The sequence below is a fragment of the Pinus tabuliformis genome, chromosome 6 (assembly GCF_031772625.1).
Source record: "Pinus tabuliformis cultivar Carrire ecotype Pingquan chromosome 6, CPIR1, whole genome shotgun sequence".
NCBI classification, from domain to species: domain Eukaryota; kingdom Viridiplantae; phylum Streptophyta; class Pinopsida; order Pinales; family Pinaceae; genus Pinus; species Pinus tabuliformis.
The window spans coordinates 411,611,893-411,635,242 of record NC_142292.1 but is presented as its reverse complement, the minus strand read 5'-3'; positions in this window follow the sequence as shown (position 1 = coordinate 411,635,242).

Below are 23,350 nucleotides of genomic sequence, written 5' to 3'. Positions count from 1 at the left end.
CGAGTGAGGAGATGTTCAAGAACACCATCTCTTCCTGGATGTACTTATGCAAGCAGCCGCGGTATTTGAGTACCAGATGCAGCTCAGAATCTTTGATACCTAACTGTGTGCGAAGGGTATGAAAAATGTTTGTGAACTCCGGCACATCTTGGTCTCGTCCCTGCCGCAGTGTGGTCCATTTGATGTATTTGTCCTCATAGGTTCCGACAGGGTAGTATTGCTCCTTGATGGCATCTCGGAAGTCATTCCAAGTGGGTGCGGCTGAAAATAGTGAGCCTGTACTTTCATCCTTCTGCTCGCAGTAGGTTTCCCACGAGTCCTTGACGTGGGGGGCTGCTTTGAGAAGAGCGAAAATGACCTTTTCCCGACTTGAAAATTCATGAACAGAAAAATACCCATCTAGCAGATTTAACCATTTATCTACGGCATCTGCGTCTATTTGACCCTCGAAGATGGGGATTTCAAAATTAACTTGTACCTTAAATGGCGTGGCATTTCCAGAGTCGTTGTTGGAAGCCGATGCGTCGCCTCTGGGTAGCCGCTGAAGGATCTGTGCAAAGCTATCCATCATCGCGTTCCTTTGCCGCTCTAGCGCTTCTTCGAGCAAGATTTTGATAGGATCTCCTGCCCCTCGTCTTTCTTCTCATCCGCCATGGGAGGCCGTCGGGATTTGCGAGGCTGGTCTTGCAAAGGTTCGACCAGTTCAAGCCCTAACTCCTTATATCCCGACCTCGTTGGGGACATGCAAAGAAAAACAGAGAAAAAGCAGACCGCTCTGATACCACTGATCCGGATTTAAACAGGAACGCAATAGATTACAGAGATAACCATAAATATAGAGGTGCAATAACCATAAAAACATAGATGCAGCGGAAATAATGCTTCATTTCATTAATGGAAAATACTGAAATATGCTTACAACCAGAAATGGAAATAAACCAGCTAGGGCGATGGTAGCTTATCTCTGAGAAGAGATGTGCGGCTACATGCCTCTGAACTATTCCGAACTGTATTACAATGAGGCTCGAAGGCCTATTTATTGTTGAGAAACAATGAAAAACCCTTCACATCCCGAAACCTAACCCTAGAAGATGAAACGCCAAATTGTGGGCCCCGATTGGGTAAATTGGTACATCAATTTCCCGGGGTCGTAACTTTGGCATACGATCTCCGTTTGATGCGTACGATAGCTCGTTAGAAAGATCTATCCGAGTACTACCACTTTGGGAGGCAACATTGGTCCATGGACCCATGTTGCCCCAGAATCCCAAAAAAACGTCGTTTAGGGCCTCAAAACGGCTCCGGAAGTTCAGGACCCGAAAAACTGCTAAAAATAGTAAACTGCGCTACAATTTAGGAAACTGAAAAGACTGAAAGAGACAGTTGTGAGGGTCCAAATGGGTTGGTGGGTGGCCACCAACGTCCACCTGGATCAAGAAGGCATTTCTTGCTCCATCATTCTTATTTCTTCCTGAATGCATCTTGACATCAATTCTTCAAATTCTGGAATTCGATCATTATTGAGAATAGTGGTTCTAAATATATACCACTCGGGTGGGAGCCCCCCGAGGGTAGTGATAGTAAGTTCACTATCAGGAATGACTTCTCCAATCGATAGAAGATCATTCTTGAGCTTAGTGATCCTTAAGAAGTAGGATTGAATATCCTCGTCATTGCCCTTCTTAATATCCTTCAACTTATTTTTTAGGAACAAAATTTGATTTGCATCACTAACCTTGAACATGCTTATCAATCTGTCATAGATCTCCTTGGAGATGTTTAGATTGGAGATGTAGGCCACCAGACGCTTGTCAATAGAATCTCTGATAATCTTCTTCCTTTGACTTCACCCTTGGTGTACTTGTTCTTTGTAGGAGCTGGTGCATTTGATGAAGGCTCAGGGATTTTACCCTTCACGTAATCCAACACTTCTTATTCTTCTAATGTCAGATCAAGAGACATCTTCCATCCGTGATAGTCAGATTTTTCATGAAGCTTGTCTTCAGCTGGGAAGTGGGATGAGGAACCCATTGAGCCTTTTGTCCTTTCCAACTGTCTTTGATGATTGCTCGTTCACTCTTGCTTGGGCTTTGTCTTCACCTCAGGCTCTGATACCATGTTAAATTTTGATATGTTCTATGCTTTTGAGCAATTTACTTCAATTTTTCTTATAAGCCCAATATTAATATCCAGATTAGCAATCACATCGGCATGATAGTAAAATGCAGATAGAACATAAACAAAACAGTAGAAGAGAAGCCAAGTCAAGGGGACACAAGATGTGGCACCAGCCAGGGACAAACCCCAATGTGGGGAAACCCTTTATCAAATCTTCTTTAGTCTTCAATAGTTCAGCAAAGAGAAAGAGATAGAGTACAATGATTTGAAGTCAATACTTGACTTGTCAAAATAGGAGAACTGACATCAAAAATCTTCACCATCAAAGAGTCACAATGAAGTTGCCATTCTGGCACCAAGGACTGCAGTTCTGAATACTGGTGAGGGCATACTTATCAGTCCTCATTCTTTAACTGATTTCTAGAGCTATGGTTCTCCAAGGTGATTAGACCACCACACTGCTCCTTGCTAGCTGACTAATCCTCAATGCACTGCTCCTTGCTAGCTGACTAATCCTCAATGCAGTACTTCTAGCCCTTAACAATGGCTCTGCCCACCTCTCATTACAGCAGCATCATACAGCCCTTAGAACAGGCCTGAGGTAGCCTTTCTGGAGGACTGTTCCATCCTCTATGAGCCCTCAAACAGCTCCCTCTATCCTCTGCCTTCTAGCAAGATACACAGCCTTCTCTCAGCCCTTCAGTCTTCCTGGAATAGCTTTATAACAGCCCCATTTCACCCACGCGACGCACCTCTTCTTGCTGTGACCCTAGGCTTCAAATTTCAGTTTTTCTCCCTCTAAGAACAGCACTCAAAACAGCCTCTCTTTCACACTGTGTACCTACAGCAAAACACGCTGCTTCTAGGGCTTCTCTCTTGCTTCCTTATGGCTCCTTCTTGCAGCGGCTAGGGTCTCCCTTTGACTGCGGCTAGGGCCTTTCTGTCTGCGTCTTTAGGCCTTCCTTGACCGCGGCTTGGGCTTTCCTTCACTGCGGGTTAGTGCTCCTCTTGACAGCGAGTTGGAGCCTTCTTCTTGACAGCAGATTGGAGCCTCCTTTGACTGTGCATAGAAGCCTCCCTTTGACTGCGGCTAGCTGCGGATAGGAGCCTCTTTGAACAGCGGATTAGGCCTCCTTTTGCTGCGGATTAGGCTTGCAGTTAGGGCACTAGGGCACCTTCAAGACTTCGGCTATGGCTTCTTTATGACTGCGGCTAGGGCATGGCTAGATCTCCTTCCTTTAGGACTGCGGCTAGGGCTTCTCCCTTAGTCTCCTCTTTACCTGCGGCTAGGGCTTCTCCCTCTTGACCTCTCTTGCCACCAAACCCAAACAAGTGGAGAGAGATCATGAAAGAAGTGTATGTAACAAATGACCTGAGGCCTCCTCTGTTTATAATGCCACGTTGAGGTTGAGCTGGGGGTAATTTGGTTGCTGGCCGACCTTGGCAAATTGTCAATAATACAAATAAATTCATATCTCCATAAATACATGTCGGAATCAGATGATCTTTAGATCAATCCTACACCTCTCGGATAGAGGAATCCAAGAAAAATATCAGCTGCCATAAATAAGATGACCCACATGGAGTTTGGCCCTAGTTGCCAATTTTAACAAATTTACACCGCTGAGGGTTCGGGTCATCCTTTGGAAAATTTCTTTCCCGGTTTCAGATGGTTGGTTTGGCCAAGAGAGAACTGGTTTATTCCATATTTCTGGGCAATCACCCCAGTTATCTCTGGTAGAGTTGAATCTAGTTGCAGGGGCCTGCTGTTGCTTCAGCTGCCTCTCACAGTGACAGATGAAGAGGGTTTCTGCTTCAATTTTGGTGTTTATCCTAGCTTCACTCAGTTTGAATGCACTCCTGTTGGCAGCCTGGCTCTCTTTTGTGTTATCATCCATCAGGGGAGGACATTCGACAGAAACTTCGGAGGCATGGAGATCAAATAGAATGCAACAGTACCTCTATTTAGATAGTGTCCAGGCAAATTCATGGGCACGAATCCAGCATATCAGCTCAACTGGAAATTATCACGGGCGTATTGGCTCAGCAGAGGAGGCATATCGGACCTCAGGGCATTATAGTAAATCTGTCTTGGGAGAAGCAAGCTGGTCCTATTCAGACACTCTCTGTGAGAATTCGAGTGCTGGTAAGAACATGAATATTTTGATACACCAGCTCCTAGATTTGAATGTGCACGCGCAAGAGTCTGACAAAGAAGCAGCTGAAGGTGCCTTTAGTAATCATGACTTTGGTTAAGTTTATATGTATTTCAAAACACTAAGGCTTTTAGGTACCTACTGTAAAAGCTATTCTCTCAGGAATTTTTTTTATTTTTGTATTTGAAATTGCTTGTACTGGACATCCAATGGCTGAAACTATGCTCCTTTTTGGTCTATGAGACTCTGGTAAGAAGAATCTGATGAATCTCGCTGTGAGTGCTTGCTGCAGCCTTTCACTGAATACAAAATATCTACAAACTAACGTTAAAAAATAAAATTGACTATGCGACACGTAAGCAATAAGAAAGAAAGATATGAAACAAGTATTTTATTATTCGTGTAGCCATTGAATACATAGGCATCAATCATATTATTTGCCTACTAGGCAGTGGCATAACCCAACCTAATTACTTTCTTTTAATAACATATATCAAACCATTTCCTATCATAATTAAATATTGAAGCTATTTATATAACTTGTCCTATTAAATTAAATTTCATTACATTAGATATACTGAAGCAGTATGCTCCAATTGCATTTGCTCTGATGGAGGCAATTCCATCAAAATAGAACAATTCAGAAAAAAGTTCTTGGTGCATTGTTAGTTACCTTTTGTACAAAGATCCTTTCGTGATTGTTAGAGTATTGGTATCAGTCACACCTCTGTAAATGTGTGTGCTAATAAGTGAATCAAACAGGTGAAGTGCATCATATTGAGTAGGAATTTAATAAACAAAGAGGATTTGAAGAAATCATTGTGTGTTTATCATTTAATGCACCTTTGTCGATTGGTTAGAAGGAATGATGGTTATCCTCCTCAGTCTAGTTGTATTTTTACTGGTGACATGTTTGCAAATGAGATGTATGACAAAACTTTGAGTTTCTCTAAAATCCAATTTATTTTAAGCACCATCCATAAAATAAGAATCCATAGAATGAGAGAAAGTGCCCAGGGATTTCCTGGAAAATATATTTCAAAAAAATTATTCAAATAAACCCCTGTGAGGATTTTGAACCTTCCCATTAATGCAAATTTACCTCTTCCTCTAGTTGTTATATCTCTGTGATTGTTTCTATGCTGGAATTGCACTCCACTGGTACTCTGACAGGAATTGCCTTTGTAGCTAGCCGTAATTATTCATAGTATTCATGTAAAAGCATGTAACAATGGTTTGAGTTGATGAGAGAGACATGGAACAGATTCAGTTGAACTACCTGATCTATCTCCTTGGTCTGTGTGTGTTTTCTTCTCTCACTCTAAATCTGTGACAGTTTGAAGGATGTCTATCTTTGCATTTAAGTCCCACATGCATGATAATTGTGAGACAGGTATGATTTATAAGGTATTACTTATTCCAAAAACTTCAGCAATCCCAAAGCTGGGTTTGGAATTCAATTCAATAGGTTGATTCAATAGTATTCTCCCTCATCAAACCTCTAGGGGCAGCTCAATGGATGATTGTCGTGATAATGAAGTGTTATGTATCAAGAGATTTGGGGTTCAAATCCCCCAATTATCTGTGTCTACAGAAGGGGCATACGTAGGCACCTAGAGGTTATAGTGGTAGCGGTTGGAATTGACTTCATGTCATGTCAGTACAAAACTAGCCCAATTGTTGATTTCTCTAGTCATAAAATAAAAATAGTATTCTCTGTATGTAAGCACCTAGAGGTTATAGTGGTAGCGGTTGGAATTGACCCCATGTCACGCGAGTACAAAACTAGCTGAGTTGTTGATCTAGTCATAAAATAAAAATAGTATTCTCCCTCATCCTGGTCAATTCGATATAGGTATCTTTGACAGGTTGTTGTTATTTGTGTTATTGTTGCAAAGCCAATTCAGTATGGGTATCTTTGACATGTTGTTGTTAATTGTGTAATTAGGGCAGCTCAATTGATGATCGTCATGATAATGAAGTGATATGTACCAAGACGAAGTGTTATGTACCAAGAGATTTGAGGTTCAAAGCCCCAGATTATTCATGTCTACAGAAGGGGCATACAGAGGCACCTAGAGGTTATAGTGGTAGCGGTTGGAATCAACTCCATGTCATGCCAGTACAAAACTGTCCTAGTTGCTAATTTCCCTAATCATAAAATAAAAATAGTATTCTCTATACGTAGGCATCTAGAGGTTAGATGTTAGGATCCAACCTTAACCCCTTTATTTATGTAATAAACCCAATAGGGTCGAGCCATAGTCATAGTTAAAGAGTCAATAAAGCTCGTATTAATAATTGTAAGTGGTTGACCAACATTTAAGAAAGTAACCACAGTTAGTTGCAAATGGGCCATTGTATTAGATATATGTTATTGAAAGAACCATGGTAATGGCCCATGGTATTGTATGTATGAATCCTATATAGAGGCTAGAGACTCCCCATTGAGAAATATCGAGTCTTATTTTGTAATCGAGCTTTGATCTGCTAGAGGTTGCCCCCTCGAAGAGGCAAGTGAACATTGCTTTCATCTCTGAATAATAAAATACTTATTGTTTTTCTCATTTTATTTTGTGTTCTGGGTTGTATTTCTTCGCATATTTGGTATTCTGGAATTTCTCGCAGGTCAAGAGCATAACAAGTGGTATCAGAGCACTTTCCAAGGCCGGTGGTACCTCCATTTTTGGTATTAATTTTTTTTAGGCTAGAGACGTGTTTCGGCATCTTTAAACCACAGGATCTGTCGTTGAGCGCATAAACCTGCGGATTTGGGGAGGCATGCACGCAAGAAATACAAGAGGTGGTCACGCTTGTTGGACTCCCTTGTAACCCCTGTGGGTACCCCTTAGAGTAGTACTGCATTAGACAGAACTGCGCACAGACTGCCTTCCACGTACCCTCTAGGTATATCGAAAGCCCCCTAAGCTCACCTAAAACCTCGCCTTAGATAAGTCATCAACCGTCTTGCTGCTACAGTACATTGAGAACAGCACTTAAGGAGATTACTCGCGTGTATGATAGGGTAGTTGGGTAGTACGGCTAAGGGTACGGTTGATCCTCCTTAGTTAGTGCCCTGAAAGATTGGGCTGAGTACTATTGTTGGACCCTTATGTATATTGCGATCTATAGCACTTGACACTCCTTTGAGACCATAGTTCCCTCGACTCTCTGAAGATCACCCATTATCTTATTTGCCAGATCAAATCCACCAGTTGGGGTTCTACCGCCGCAGTACGATTCAGATCTAGCAGTTGGGGTTCTGTCGCCGCCGCAACAATCAGATCCACCAATTGAGGTTCTACCGCCACAATACCATTCAGATCTAGCAGTTGGGGTTCTGTCGCCGCCGCAGTCCAACTCACATTCAGCCATTGGGGTTTCGCAGGCAGATCTGACCATCTGCGCAGTGAGGCTTGTGGCTCCTATAGTCTGGGCCTGATTTTCGCAGGACATTGGGCAGGATCAAGTTTTCTGGAATTTGGCCACTGCAGTATTGATCAGCGGGGAGTAAAACTCCGTTTGATTAAAAAAAAAAAATCTGAGGCCTTCCCGAGATGCTTACAAGAGACTTAGCCCATAAGATTCAAGATGACGAGCTAATCACAGTGGTACCATTCACTTGTCAGCTTCAATTTTCAGGCAGTCCCAATTTTTTCGAAGTGACCAAGATCTGTGTATGGTAGAAACCAGAGCTCAAGTCATGGCCAACAAGAAGATCGAGTGCCTTGAACAAAAGATGGAGTCTTTCCAGGAGCAGTTGCATAAATTCATGGCACAATTCAATATGAGCACATCGGGGTTGCATCAGGAGGTACATGGTATTAATGAAGACTTTGAAGGAGAATCTAGCCATCATATTCACTTCCATGGAAATCACCAACATTCCCACCCTCGAGCACCCAAGCTAGACATGTATAAATCTGATGGCTCTGATCTGGTAGTATGGGTAGCACAAATGGAACAATATTTCATTCTAAATGATATCCGAGATGATCAAACTAAACTATGTGTAGGAGCCCTTTACTTGGACTAGGAGAGATGGCAATGGCGTCATTAGCATCGGAAATGCTATCAAGGGAACATAACTTGGCTGGTCTTCTCAAAATCTCTTTGTGACTGCTTTGACAGAAAATCAAATTTTTTAGTTTGTCTTACTAAGCTCCGACAGACAGGCACAGTAAAAGACTACATTGCAGCCTTTGAGACATTGGCCATCTGCACAGAAGGTCTAGGAGATGAATTCTACTTGGAATGTTTTATAAGTGGTCTCAAAGAAGCCATCCAAGCCCATGTCCAGATGCACCACCCACCTACATGGATAAACGCTTGCACAAAGGCTATCGAAGTGGAACGTGCTTTAGCTGCCCAGTCTCCTCGTCCAAATTTCATAGCCAAGGGACGCCCCACCCAGGCTCAGGGCCCTACCCAAACACTTAAGGTTCAAAAGGTGTCTCCAACAGAAATGGCTGAAAGAAGAAAACAAGGATTGTGCTACTACTGTGATGACAAATACTCCCCAGGGCATAAATGCAAGGAACCAAAATTCTTTCAAATTGATAATACTGATCACAGCTCATCTGAGGAAACCCCACCCCTTGGGGGACCAAAGGATGAAGTTGAGGAAACCCAGCAGGACAATGAGCTCACAGCTACGCCAAAGGAACCAGTTATCTCGCTACATGCTTTGGCGAGCATTTCTGCGCCCCAAACTCTCAAAATCAAAGGCTTTATTAAACATCGCCCTGTAGTAGTATTGATTGATAGTGACAACACTCATAACTTTATCCATCAGCGAGTCGCCAAAGCCATTCATTGTTTTGTACGGGTAATCTCTAATTTCCAAGTCCTGATTGTTAATGGGGAGACAATGAAATGTGAAGGCCGTTGTGAAAATATTAAACTTCGGATGAGAGACTACCACCTAAAGACCCACATGTTTGCGATTAACATGGGTGGTTGTGACATTGTCTTGGGTGCTGAATGGCTTCGCACACTAGGCCCAATCACAATGGATTTCCAGGAGTTATATATGAGCTTTAAGCAGAATGACCACATGCATACCCTCCGTGGACTCCAGGCAGGTGCTCCTTCTATCATCAGCTCACATCGAATGGAAAAGTTGTTGAAAAAGGGCCATCATGGAGTTATCGCCCAATTTAATGCCATCCAGGCCATAGAACCCACTACTCTTCATATTCATCCTGAGATGCAACAGGTCTTAAACCGCCACCAGCCAGTATTTGACAAACCTAAAGAGCTTCCACCCTCTAGAGGGGAACATGATCATAGCATCACTTTGGTCCCAGGGGCCCAACCACCTAATGTGCGCCCATATCGATATCCTTTCACCCAAAAGAATGAAATTGAAAAAATCATCAAGGAACTCCTTGAAGCAGGTGTTATTCGTCCTAGCATCAGCCCTTATTCATCACCAATGGTCATGGTGCTCAAGAAAGATGGGGAATGGCGCATGTGTCTGGACTTTCAGCCCTCAACAAGCTAACTGTCAAAGACAAATTCCCTATCCCGGTTGTTGATGATCTGCTTGATGAACTACATGGTGCTCAATTCTTTACCAAGCTAGATCTTCACTCTGGCTATCACCAAATCCGCATGAAGGAAGTAGACATTCCCAAGACTGCTTTCCGCACTCATGAAGGCCATTATGAATTCTTGGTCATGCCATTTGGTCTCTGTAATGCTCCATCCACTTTTCAAAGCCTCATGAATCACCTGCTGAAACCATATCTCCAAAAATTTGTCCTCGTGTTCTTTGATGACATTCTCATCTACAGCGTAACCTAGAAAAACATGTAGATCTGATCTTGCAACTACTCCAAAATCACAAAGTATTTGTCAAATTGTCCAAGTGCTCTTTTGGCGTGGAAGAAGTTGAGTATTTGGGACACATTGTGGGTCGTGAAGGTGTCAGGGTTGATCCCAAAAAGATACAGGCAATGCAAGATTGGCCCCAACCAAAAACCTTGAAGAGTCTGAGGGGATTCTTGGGTCTCACTGGCTACTATCGCAAATTTGTCCGCAATTATGGTCGCATTGCTAGACCCCTCACTAACCTTCTCAAGAAAAATTCATTCCTCTGGACTGATGCAGCACAACAGGCGTTTGTGGCTCTCAAACAGGCCATGTGTTCCACTCCAGTATTGGCACTACCCGACTTCACCAAATCTTTTGTGATTGAATGTGATGCTTCAGGTACTGGTATTGGTGTTGTCTTAATGCAAGAAGGTCGACCCTTGGCTTTCACCAACCAACAACTGAGTGGGAAACATCTAGGACAATCTACCTATGAGAAAGAGATGATGGCCATCTTACATGCAGTAGATACCTGGCGACCATACTTATTGGGACGGCGTTTCCAAATTCGCACAGACCATCAAAGCCTCAAATATTTTTTGGAGCAACGTCTATCATCGCCACAACAAAACAAATGGCTGGCCAAAATGTTGGGATATGATTATGAGATAATTTACAAGAAAGGGCGTGACAATGTAGTAGTGAACGCTTTATCGCGCCAATTTGAGGATGAAAGCACCCTGCTATCAATCTCTCTTCCCATACCAGATTGGATTGAAGAAGCCCGCAAGGAATGGTTTTCACACCCCTCTCTCTCCCAACTCATTAATAACTTGAGAGCAGATCCTAATTCCTCAGTTGGCTACTCTTGGAAGGATGAGATTCTTCGCTACAAGGATCGAGTAGTGATATCGCCGACATCCACCCTCAAAACTCGCATTTTGGCAGAATTGCACTCATCTCCCACTACCGAGCATGCAGGCTTTTAGAAGACTTATGCTCGCACTCGTCATTCTTTCTTTTGGACAGGCATGAAGAATGACATTCTTACCTTTGTAGCTAAATGTGATGTGTGTCAACGCCACAAAGGAGAAACAGTCAAGTCACCAGGAACCTTACAACCATTGCCAATCCCTGCCTCCGTCTGGACGAATGTTTCTATGGATTTCATTACTGGTCTACCAAAGTCGGGCAACAAATCAATCATCATGGTGGTTGTGGACAGACTTTCTAAATATGCTCATTTTTGCGCTCTACCTCACCCATTTACCTCCACTTTGGTGGCTCAAGCTTTCATGGACCAGATCTTCAAACTACATGGCATGCCAACTTCCATTGTGTCTGATCATGACCCGACTTTCACCAGCAAATTTTGGCAAGAACTTTTCAAGCTACAAGGCACCCAACTCCAACTAAGTACTGCCTATCATCCCCAAACTGATGGTCAAACTGAAGCAGTCAACAAATGTTTGGAGACATACCTAAGGTGCTTCACTTCAGAAAAGCAGCATCAATGGGTACAATGGCTACCTTTAGCTGAATGGTGGTATAATACTAACTATCATGAAGCCACCAAGATGACTCCATATGAAGCAGTGTATGGCCAACTCCCACCTTCACCTATTTCTTATATCCTTGGATGCTCTAAGGTGCAAGCAGTTGATCAACTCCTACAAAACCGTGCCGCCATGATAGCTTGTCTCAAAAAGAATCTCCATCAAGCTCAGAATCGAATGAAGCAACAGGCAAACCAGCATCATTCAAAGCGCACATTTCAAGAAGGGGATCAGGTATTCCTGCGGCTGCAACCATACAAGCAAACATCGCTCAAAGAAAAGGGTTGCCAAAAATTAGCTCCCAAATTCTACAGACCTTATCAAATAATTCAATGCATTGGAGCAGTAGCCTACAAGCTGGCCTTGCCACCAACTTCAAAAATCCATCTAGTCTTCCATGTATCATGCCTCAAGAAAGTGATGGGAAACAATTGCATAATTCAAACCAGTCTACCCGAATTGGATGAAGAAGTTTCACTCTAGCTCCAACCTGAACAGTCCTCGATATCCATGAAAGACATCTGCGCAGCCGCACGATCAAGGAAGTCCTTGTCAAGTGGAAAGACACCTCTCCAGAAGATGTGACCTGGGAACCAACCACTATTCTTCAGCAGTTTCTGCAGCTTTAGCCTTGAGGACAAGGCTACTTTTGATGGAAAAGGGCATGTTAGGGTCCAACCCTAACCCCTTTACTTATGTAATAAAACCAATAGGGTCGAGTCATAGTCATAATTAGTTAAAGAGTCAATAAAGCTCGTATTAGTAATTGTAAGTGATTGACCCGCATTTAAGAAAGAAACCATAGTTAGTTGCAAACAGGCCATTGTATTAGATATATGGTATTGAAAGAACCATGGTAATGACCCATGGTATTGTATGTATGAATCCTATATAGAGGCTAGAGACTCCCATTGAGAAATATAGAGTCTTATTTTGTAATCGAGCTCTGCTCTGCTGAAGGTTGCCCCCTCGAAGAGGCAAGTGAACATTGTTTTCATCTCTGAATAATAAAATACTTGCTGTTTTCCTCATTTTATTCTTTAAACTGGGTTGTATTTCTTCGCATATTTGGTATTCTAGAATTTCTTGCAGGTCAAGAGCATAACATTAGAGTGGTAGCGGTTGGAATCCACCCCATGTCATGAGTACAAAATTGGCCCTGTTGTCAATTTCCCTAGTCATAAAATAAAAATAGTATTCTCCCTCATCCTGGTCAATATGAGTATCTTTGATATCCTGTTGTTATTTTTGTAATGGTTGCAGAGCCAATTTGGTATGGGTATCTTTGACATGCTGTTGTTAATTGCGTAATTGTTGCAGATTATCTTTACAGCAGTGGCATATGTTGTTAATTGTGTAATTGTTGCAGATTATCTTACAACAGTGGCATATACCTATGTTGGGATATTGTTCCACGTAAATGATATCCTTCTAGGTCCCTCTGTTGGAATATTGTTCCACGTAAATGCTGTCCTTCTAGGTGGTGTTATACTTCTTTCTGTTATGATAATCTTTTTGTTTTGTATAATTATAGAGATGATCGTCATCTTAATCAATCATGCACTGTTTTAATTAGAGTTTTATCTGGTTTATCGAACTTGGCCCTTAACCAGATGATGCATTTTGAATCATCGTTACATTATTTTCCAAATTTATCAAATGAATACCAGAAACCTGAAATGTAAAGCAGATACACACCTGAGCCATTTCATGATGGAAGGGAATTGGTTGATCCGGAGGAGAGTCATTTGTAGTAAAAACTCTGCCCAACACGTTTGTTCTGGGCGCAGCACCTCCCACATAAGGCAATTCCTCGTACCCAAATGCGACTACAACGTCATTGAAATCATGTGCTGTGTGTATTGGAAAGCCCCTCAATAAGACCGCCCCGCTAGAGTGTAGAAGGGACTCCACCCATTCTTTGTGGCGTCTTATGGCCTCCCCAACTGCTTGAGCTGGTGGTTGTGTGGAGGAGGTCTGAGAGAAAGCAGGGCCAGCCACAAGCACCCTTGGGAATGGAATCCCTTCCACCCAATGCTGTTGTGGTATGTGGGTTTCCTTGAAATCCTCTGTAATCTGGTCTCCCATTGCATGTGACAAATATTTCAATCTGGATTATCGAAGTAGCCTGCAGGGTTGTGATTGTAGTAAATAGGAATGGGATTCTTAGAATTTCATTATCACTTTTGCACTAGGCATATACTAAGGATTATTCTAACTCATGAATACGTGTGCATCCACACCTATGCTCAAAACACGTCCATATACAATGTATGTTGGAGCTTTTGCATATTTATACGCTTGTGGCATTAATACTTTGTTGTTATTATTATATTGTTGAAAGTAAATATACATTTGTTTTGATTGTGAATATATGTAGATAAAATAGAAAATATATAAACGTATTATTTTAGATATAAATTATTTTTAATTTTAATTTTATTAAAATTGTTAATAACATTTTCTAATGAAGGCATTTAAGATAGATGTTTTTGTTTAAGATAAATGTTTTTGTTTTGATATGATGTGAGTTTAAGCAAAAAGGGGTTGTGGGTTGTGGTTCTTACTTAATTTTGTATATTACATGTGTTCTCATCACTTTATTTATCATAGTACAAAGTTGGCATAAGGTTAACCATTATTTGAATATTATAGGTAGTATAAAAAAGCACGCGAGGATTGAGCAAGAGAATTTTATCAAATTGGTAGAGCTGGAGGAAAAAATTGACAATATACACCACAAACTAACCATTCTAGCCAGGAGATCAGCGAAACATCTCCTTCTTCATAAATGAGGGTAGTGGCCAACCAATGCAAATGCCTAGAGATTCTACCCAATAGTTGTTATGACTCAATAACTTTTTGCTTGTAGCACTAATAGTTTTCTTTGTCTTTGTCTTTTCATGTCAATGTATATCAATGTTTTTTTTGTCTTTTCGTGGTAATGTATATCAATGTCTAGCACAACTAACCTATTTTATAAGTTTCTATTTACAAGATACTCTAGTTAGAGGAGGTCTTAGCAACCTCAAGACTCTGAACTTATGGTACTAGTCTAATTTCCCTTTGGACAGAGGAATTTTGGTCTATGTAGTTCTCATTTGACATAATGCAAAGTACCCAACTTAAAAAATAAAAATACAAACAAAAACGTTCTCAAATAACATATAGTTACATAATATGTTTCATCATTTTTGTAAGTTTTCATATGAATACAAGTGCTTGAGTTAAATCAAAAAATAACAATAATATAACATAATGTCACTTTAATAAAAATAGAAATAAAAAGTAGAAACAAGTGGTGTATAGCAACTTAGCTTTTGCACAGAGAAGTTAAAAATATATATAATTGATAGTTAAACTTAATATGACTAAGTACACCCCCGGATGCGGGTGGTTGTTAGCTATACAGGGCCCATGGCTTGTCAGCAGGGCAGGTGTCCGCCCGGACAAGCCACGTACACCCAAAGGACATGCCTTAACCACTCCGGCATGCAGCATTCAAGGAGGGCAGTTAAATCTTGTTGCAGAGACGTCCCCTCGACATTCACTGCGTGCATTGAGAAGCTAACCATGGCTCTTCATAGCCGGAAGCTCTCGGACATTCTCCCGCATTTCTCGTCTGCACCTGTTCTGGTCTTGAAGGAAGTGGCGGAGGCTCACTGTTTCGGCTCTCCGTCAGGCTCTGAGAGCGACTGCGATGGTTCAGGAGCCATAGACTAGGGCAATTGGAAAGCTTCCAGGCAGTTTGGTCGTGAACCTGGTAGATTGGCGGTGCTGCAAACCTCCCATCCGCAGTCTGGCTGGGGGATTGGGCGTCTGGTTCAGGGGGACAATCTGTGTGTGCACGCTCGACATCCGCTCACTTTCAGAATGCAGCGTGAACGGCAACGGGGCACCAGTAGGCGGGGCAGTTACAGTGGAAGAGCCCCTTCTCCCTCCTCCTCAATTGAAGATTCCTCTGAGGGTAGAAGACCAAGAGGAAGGCCTCCGGGCAGAGGAAGAGTCGCGGATCCTCCGGAGAGAATGGAGTGCGGGCATACTGAGCATCCAATGGTTAGATACCGCCTACCGTGCACTCTGTCCAATTCTACCTTCTTCGTCACTGTTTCAGTGGAGCATTGCCGAAATCCGTGGGGTGATGATGATGCTCCTCGTGCTGACCCTCCGTGGATTCCTGGGGTTGTCCCCACTATGGAAATGGAATTTCCGGCCGTTGATATGCTGAGGCCTGTTCATGATCCTGGAGCTGGTCCAAGCGAGCCTGTGCAGCGCAATGCTGGTAAGGGTAAGGCTATTCTCCAGCCTCCCTGTTGCAAGATGGAGGATGAGCCACAGACAACGGAAGAAGACTAGTTCGCGCTCCAGGTTTCTCTGCATGAATTTTCTCTCTGTCATCTCTCTTCGCGACCACATATGTATCTGCACTCAGTCATTTTGTACTTCTGTCCATCTTTGTTATGGTGTCGGTCATCTGTTACTTCTGTTATGGTGTCGGTGTCCTCTATGTGTCTATGTTGTCTCAGTCCATGTGTCGGCTACATAAGTGTCACTATGGTTCCAACTTTTGTAATCCTGGTATGAATACTCTCGTGTTTACAGTCGGTCCCAGGACCAGTTTTACAGGGCTGCGGCCCTGGTGTAATACTGATGATGTAATTTTGCTCTCGCTGTAATATAATTTAGCTCAGTCTTATTTAGAAAAAAAAATATGACTAAGTACACAAGTAAAAGATTTTTTTTTGATTAAAAGATAACTAAAACAAGAGTTGCATGCATACTTGGGGTTTGCATCATGAATAAATAGAAAATAAAAATTAAGTATTAGTTTTGTATTTTTGGAAAACCAAGTTGACAAGAAGGGCTTTTTTTCATAATTATTGTTAAGGCTAGATTAATTGTTCATGTGAACTATAAACACAGTTTTAATGAAACTAAGGATATGTGCATAGTATTTTTTATGGTATTTAGAAAAATGATTTCCAAGAATTTAATTCCCTTTGACTGATTCTTAGTTCAGAGGCCCTACATCTTAGTTTAGCTTACAATTTATTCTTTGGATCTAATGACCACTTTCACTTCATGTTTGTTAAACCATTCAATCCATATAATATATAGAAACATACATACATGTAGTCATTAATAGTCCTTAACAAATCATTATTTGTCTACTTGTAGGTTGAGAACTCTTTCCACCAAAAATTTCAAGGTAGACCTTCCATTCTCTTCTTATTTTCAGTCTTGCCTCTAATTACTCAATATTTGGTCTTACATCCCAGTGTTACTGACCACTTTCACTTCATGTTTGTTAAGCCATTCAATCCATATAATATATAGAGACATACATATATGTAGCCATTACATTTAACATATTTAATAGTCCTTAACAAATCATTCTTTGTCTACTATTACATGTGTCTGCTTGATCACTAACTTTCATGGTAGGTTGGGAACTCTTTCGCCAAAAATTTCAAGGTATACCTTCCAATCTCTTCTTATTTTCAGCCTTGCCTCTAATTACTCAATATTTGGTCTTACATCCCAATGTTATTAACTCTAAAAGGCCCATACATCTTACAAAATGATGCAAAATGTGTGTTGAGGTAAAAACAAATACATTGAATAGGCTAAGCCTGACTTAAATGTTCATGAGTTTAAACCATGCCCCTTAGGGTTGAAATTTTTAACAACTAACAAAATGTTTATAAAAGTTTAAAATATATGAAGCAATGATTGCCACTCAGGAGGAGGGATGGTGACAAGAGTTAATGAAATAGAAAACAACCCAAAATAACATCAGTGAGACTGTATTTCAATAATTACATGGAACAAAATATGTACAAAAAAATTAAACATCTATCTGAGATAGAAAGAAAATCTCTTAAACAAATAATTTGTAAAATAAAATTCATGTTACATAAAAGTCAAATCTCACAGGTATTTGTAATGTTGAACCAAACTAAGCAAAAGATAAAATTTGTTTAGCCTCCTCCCATGTTTACATTGAAGTCCTTGCTAACTTTTGAACTTTTCCTCTCACACTCTCTTCTCCTCTTCGACCAATTACCACTCTGAAACCAACTCTTCAATTCTGCAATTTGGAGACACTCTTGTCATATTTGGCTAATCACTTCTTTGATATGTTAAAGTATAATCAAATTATATAATGCGTGGTGCATATGTTTCAGCCTAGTTCACACATTTATTGACTAATACTTCAACATTGGCATTGCTCCATCCTCCAATGAAAACAATAAAAATGTTTCAAATTTTTAGAACACTTTTCTATGATGATTTTCTTCTGGGAATCCATAGGGTTTTAAAACTCTTCAACTGAATTTTCCATTGTGTGACAAGCATAGGTGTCTCATATTAGAAATTTTTTCTAGCCCTCTATAATTTGGACTGGGCGTATCACCATCTTACACCAGCAAAATGTGAGAGACGACATATACCCGGGACTTCCTATATGTTTCCCTCCACAACCATTGATTCTATGTGGTTGCACAACTTCAAATTATCCCATCTACACCAAAGACCACACCTATCTCCCCTCCTCTTTGGAGGAGGTGGTCAGTCACATATGCCATACATTGTGCAACAGAATGCCAGCATGATATTTTGATAAAGACATACTGTCAACATTGCACTCAACTCACTCACTGCCTACTTTAAGCTCAATAGTGTAGGAAGTCAATAGACTTGTATCACTTCTAAAAACATTCCCATCATATTTAAAATATTTAGTAGTAGTTTCTGAAACTCAAGAATCTATTTCGTCACCATGCATTTAGTTCACATTTAGTTGCATAGAGGAAGGATTCCAAGATCTTCTATGAATTCTAGGTCTTTCAAAGGATGGAGGAGGCTTCCATATTCTAGCAGACAACCACATATTTCTTCCCTACTCCCATTCCATAAGGGCAATTACTCTTTAGAGTCAAGATGTCTTTCAATGTCCATGTAAATTTAGTCACGGCATCAACGTCATGTTCCATGTTGACAATCTCATATTCTTTTGGCAAGCAGAGTAATGAAATTATTTTTCTCTTGTACTCTAAAAATGCATGAATACAGGCACTTAACAGCATGTACTTGGACTGATACTCAATCATCCAAGATCTTAATACTGCAATTTATCAATGATTATGGAGGCAAATTTATAACAAAAGCTTCTTCGATGTTGCCTTTACTTTCTTTTGATCTGCCTCCTCATATGTGCCTTGATGCAGGAGCATGGAACCCCTCCAAGTAAAAATTGAATTTTCAACCTTTGAGAAGGCGTGACTATCAAATTAAAGATGTGCCCTGAGGACAAGATTTCCTCGAATTCACTGAAATTGTTTGTTGTGATATCCCAATTTCTAGGGATCGTGAGTGATTTTAGAGATTTGATCAGATCCTTTTTGTCATGTCCCTTCCTAAATTAATTTGGAACAAGACTAATTATTGCACTTTGGGGGCCATTTTTTGAGATAGTGGGGCCCATTCGATTTTTATTAGGAGATTAGACTTAGGAGAATTTATTTTGGTGTGGTTAAATTACACATGGGGGCCACCCACATTAGGGAAATATGCATTCCCTAGTTTGGTTTGCATGGAGGTGGTTAAGTGAGGGCCCACGATGGAGGTAAAATTGGAGGGAAAAGTGCTTCACGAAATCTATATAAGGAAGGCAACTCTCCTCATTTCAATCATCTTTGGCATATTGAATTTCTCTTTGGTTGCTTGAGCTGCTTAGCCGAGTCACTTGTTGTTTAGCAATAGTTCTTCAAGCGAAGAGCTCAACCCTTTCTTCGGGGGACTTCGAGTGCCACCCTATAAATGTTCATATTCACTCTTGCAAAGGAGGTTTTCAATGTGATTTCCAACAGTCGTATTCCAGTGTCTCCAAGTGGTGCGTATTCCTGGAGAACGCAATGAGGAGAGGTTGAGTGGTGATTTTGGTATCTTTCGGAGGAGCTTTGGTCGTGATAAATTCTCAAAGGGGGGATTGGGTGATTTCCATTTGGGTGAGTTTTTTGAGCTAGGAGAGAGAGCTTCTATTCAGTGGGGTTTTGGGCAGCGCATAGGAAGAATATTGTGCACACGTGAGAGGTGGAAGCTTAGCTATTGAGGTTAATCCTTGTCGAGAGAGGCAAGAGAAACACTAGTGGAGGTGATTTCTATTTTTTAGAGTATTGAAGGAGGATTTTGTTGGCATACTTGCAGTTCGTGTGCTTTAGCAGTCTTGGAGGGCATAGGGCCTCTTGGGGGTCAATTTTGGAAGGTCAAAACCATGCCAAACCATTTCTGGGTTCCTATGGGTTTTCGACAAGGATCCCAGATATAAAGTTTCAGCATTTTCTAAGCACCGAAGGTGGGGTTTTCAGCCATATATTTGTCGAAGACAATGTAGAATTATTGGGGATTGCATAGTGCCTTTGGGGGTCAATTTTGGGAGGTCAAAATCATGCCAAACCATTTTTTGGTTTTTGTGGGTTTTGGTCAAGGAGCTTGGGGCCGAATTTGTAGCATTTTCCAAGTAGCGGAAGTGGAGTTTCTTATAGTTCCTTTCCAGCTAACAGTGTAGTTTTTTGGGCAGCGTAGAGCATTAGAGGAGCAGACATTTTCTAGTACTCGATATCATTTTCTCATCACCTGGATGTTATCACGTTTTCCATTGAGGCAAGCCTAGGTGCATTCATCCACACTATTGTACTTGCTCCATTGATTAATAAAATGGCTTAGTTGGTTCTACTTCTGGAGTTTTTATGAGCATGTATTGTTTGTTAAAAAAAAATTGTGTTGAGAGTTGTTTTTGCTTTATATAGTTAAGAACATTACACTTGCAGTGATCTGATCCATATTGTATTGTGTAGCTATAAATTGTAAACATGTGATGTGTTGAGTGCGACCATTGAACGATGATTAGGCTCACCGAGGCACCATGTAATTGAGCCGAGAGGTTCATTCTATAGCCCAGTATGAGGGGATGTGTAAGTATGTCTGCCCGTCCATCCCCCTTTAAAATAAAAATAAAAAAGATGTTTTAAATAGAAAATTATTGTCAGTTATAATAAAAAAAAATAAAAAGTCGTAAAAAAATGTATGAGTAAGATGTTTAAATCTTATATTTTTAAAAAATATTTCAACCACAGATTTCGTCCATCCCACTTTAAAATAAAAATAAAAAATAAAAATTATGTTTTAAATAGAAAAACATTGTGTGATATACTAAAAAAAATAGCAGTAAAAAATGTATGAATAAGAAGTTTAAATCTTATATTTTACAAAAAATTTCAACCACAGATTTCATAAACTATTTGAAGATCTATGTTAACTAATTTATGTCCTATATATACTCTATTTAGCATTCAAAAATAGAATTTAAAGAATGAAAAATAACACATTGTATTTTGCACTCTAAAGAAGTTTGCAAATAAAGAAATTTGATCCCGCTCTGCTCATGTTAGATCCATACTTAAGATGGATCTATGCTGGTAATAATACATTCTCATGAAATTATTAAGTGGGGGTTTAATTTATAAAATGAAATTTCTTTGTGATCATTTATGTGTGTATATGATTTGTATGGTTCATTCAAGGATTAATTGTGTGTATTTTGTGTGAACAAGATTGTGACCATCGATCATACGAAAGATCAATGGCTGAGTTATAACCCTATGTACAAAACTCGTAACAAAGTTCTTAACAAAGTGATGGAGGTCGAGACTTTTTTTCCTTCGGCAGGAGTTTGTTACCTAATGGCAACGAAGGAACAGAACCAGAGTTTTGTCAAGAGAATTGATGTCTTAGAACAGAAGTCTCCAAAGAAACCTCTCAGAGTTTTCTCTGATAGACCCTTTTGTAAATCACCGAGATTTGTGGCAACTAACTGAGGCAAGAAACAGAAATAACAGTGGCAAGTGTTGGCAATTTTCCCCTCTTGGAGGCCAACGTCAGTGGGAAGATCAAACACCCAAGATAAACTTAAATTGTCGAGAACAGAATTTCAGAACCATTGGTTAGCGAGAATATCTTCATCTCGAAGTCCGTCTCTCGGAAGTTTCAAGAGGTGTGCACAAAGGAAAAGGTTGAGATCTGAGATCTAAGGATGATAGTAGACGAGAATCTTCATGCAACAGTTGATAGAGGAAAATATTCATCTCGAAGGTTTCTTCTTGGAAGATCAGAGAAGAGGCCATTTAAATTGTCTAGGTTCAAGATTACTTCCATCAGTCACAAGGCATGGTCGTCTGAGACTTTGGTTTTAAAGTGGTTTTAAACGCTAAGGATGAATATTAGTAGGGTCGCACATATCTATGTGTATCGTTTAAAATCTCATGTCTGCCTTCTAACTTAAAGGTGGATTAAAGCTTGAACCCGGTGGTTTTGAGATATGAATTAGGCATGTGCATTTGGTGCTTTGTTCAGGTACCTATTATTATGAAAAGTGTTTGGACTCTATGGTTTTGGGAAATGTTTGCATGGGTTTAATGGCTTACTACCATTGTTGTGCAGTGGAAGTAAATAAGTTACGGGCCATAACCCACAGATCTCAAGATCGAAACAAAAAATAAAGGATTTGTTAAATCTCATTACACCCATTACACCTATTTTCTTTACCCATTACCTTTATGTCCTCATTGGTTTTGTAAACAAGTAGTCCTTACCTCAATCGCTATTGCTAATTAATGAAATCAAAATTCCGCATTTCCTTATCCACACATGATTCCTCCGCACATGCTCCCTTTGAATGAAGCCTATTGTATGTGGACGAACGATTAGGATTATAGATTAATCCTACTGTTGCGAGATTGAAATACTTTTGACCAATGGGCATGAGAGGTTTGCAATGTGAACGTATATTCATTATAGATATATTGTTGTCTATTATTTTATTCTATTTTACTTCAATCTTAGGCAGCAATCTAGAAGTGAGAAGCTAAATTTGAATAGTATTAATAAAATACTATGTGAAGCTTAGCTCATTATGCGAAGTTTTAGCTCATTGTGCGGAGCTCCGCACAATGAGCTATTTTCCACACAATAGGCTAAGTTTCTCTCGTTTAGAATGCACAAAATTTATTAGTTGTTCTATAAGACATCATTATTTAAAACATCATTGTGCATTATTAAAGAATGAATTTAATGTGTTTTTGAAATGTGTGGGGTCGTGGGATATATGTCTCACATTTATCGAGTATTGTGTGGAGGATGGTTCATACTCTGCACGATGTTGTGTGGAGGATTACATTGTGTGGAGTATGAACCATCTTCTGCACAATGAAAGCATAAAACACCCAATGTCACCTTCAAAGTCTGATTCGTCCCTCCTACGAAACACTACTCTAACTGCACACGCTTAATCGATTAAAGGCTATGTACACTAATGATATATTAGAAATCCATATATAAAAGGTTAGAAAGAATCTGCAGCGAAATAACTCTCGCTTATTAAATAATCATTAATCAAACAATGCTAATCAAGAATACAAAAACGCAACAGTCCATTAAACTCACAATATATTAAATCAATTAATTTATGCATATATGTGCCTTCTTCCACACGATATCGATATAACTCTCCGCACATGCAATATCCTCTAATTAATTAGTGGTGGATTAATGCTTCCGGATGTAAACTTCCGCTAAATATGAAAATAGCATTTATCAATCAAAGCTTATAATATGTTCGCAAAATTTAGAACCATGAAGCTA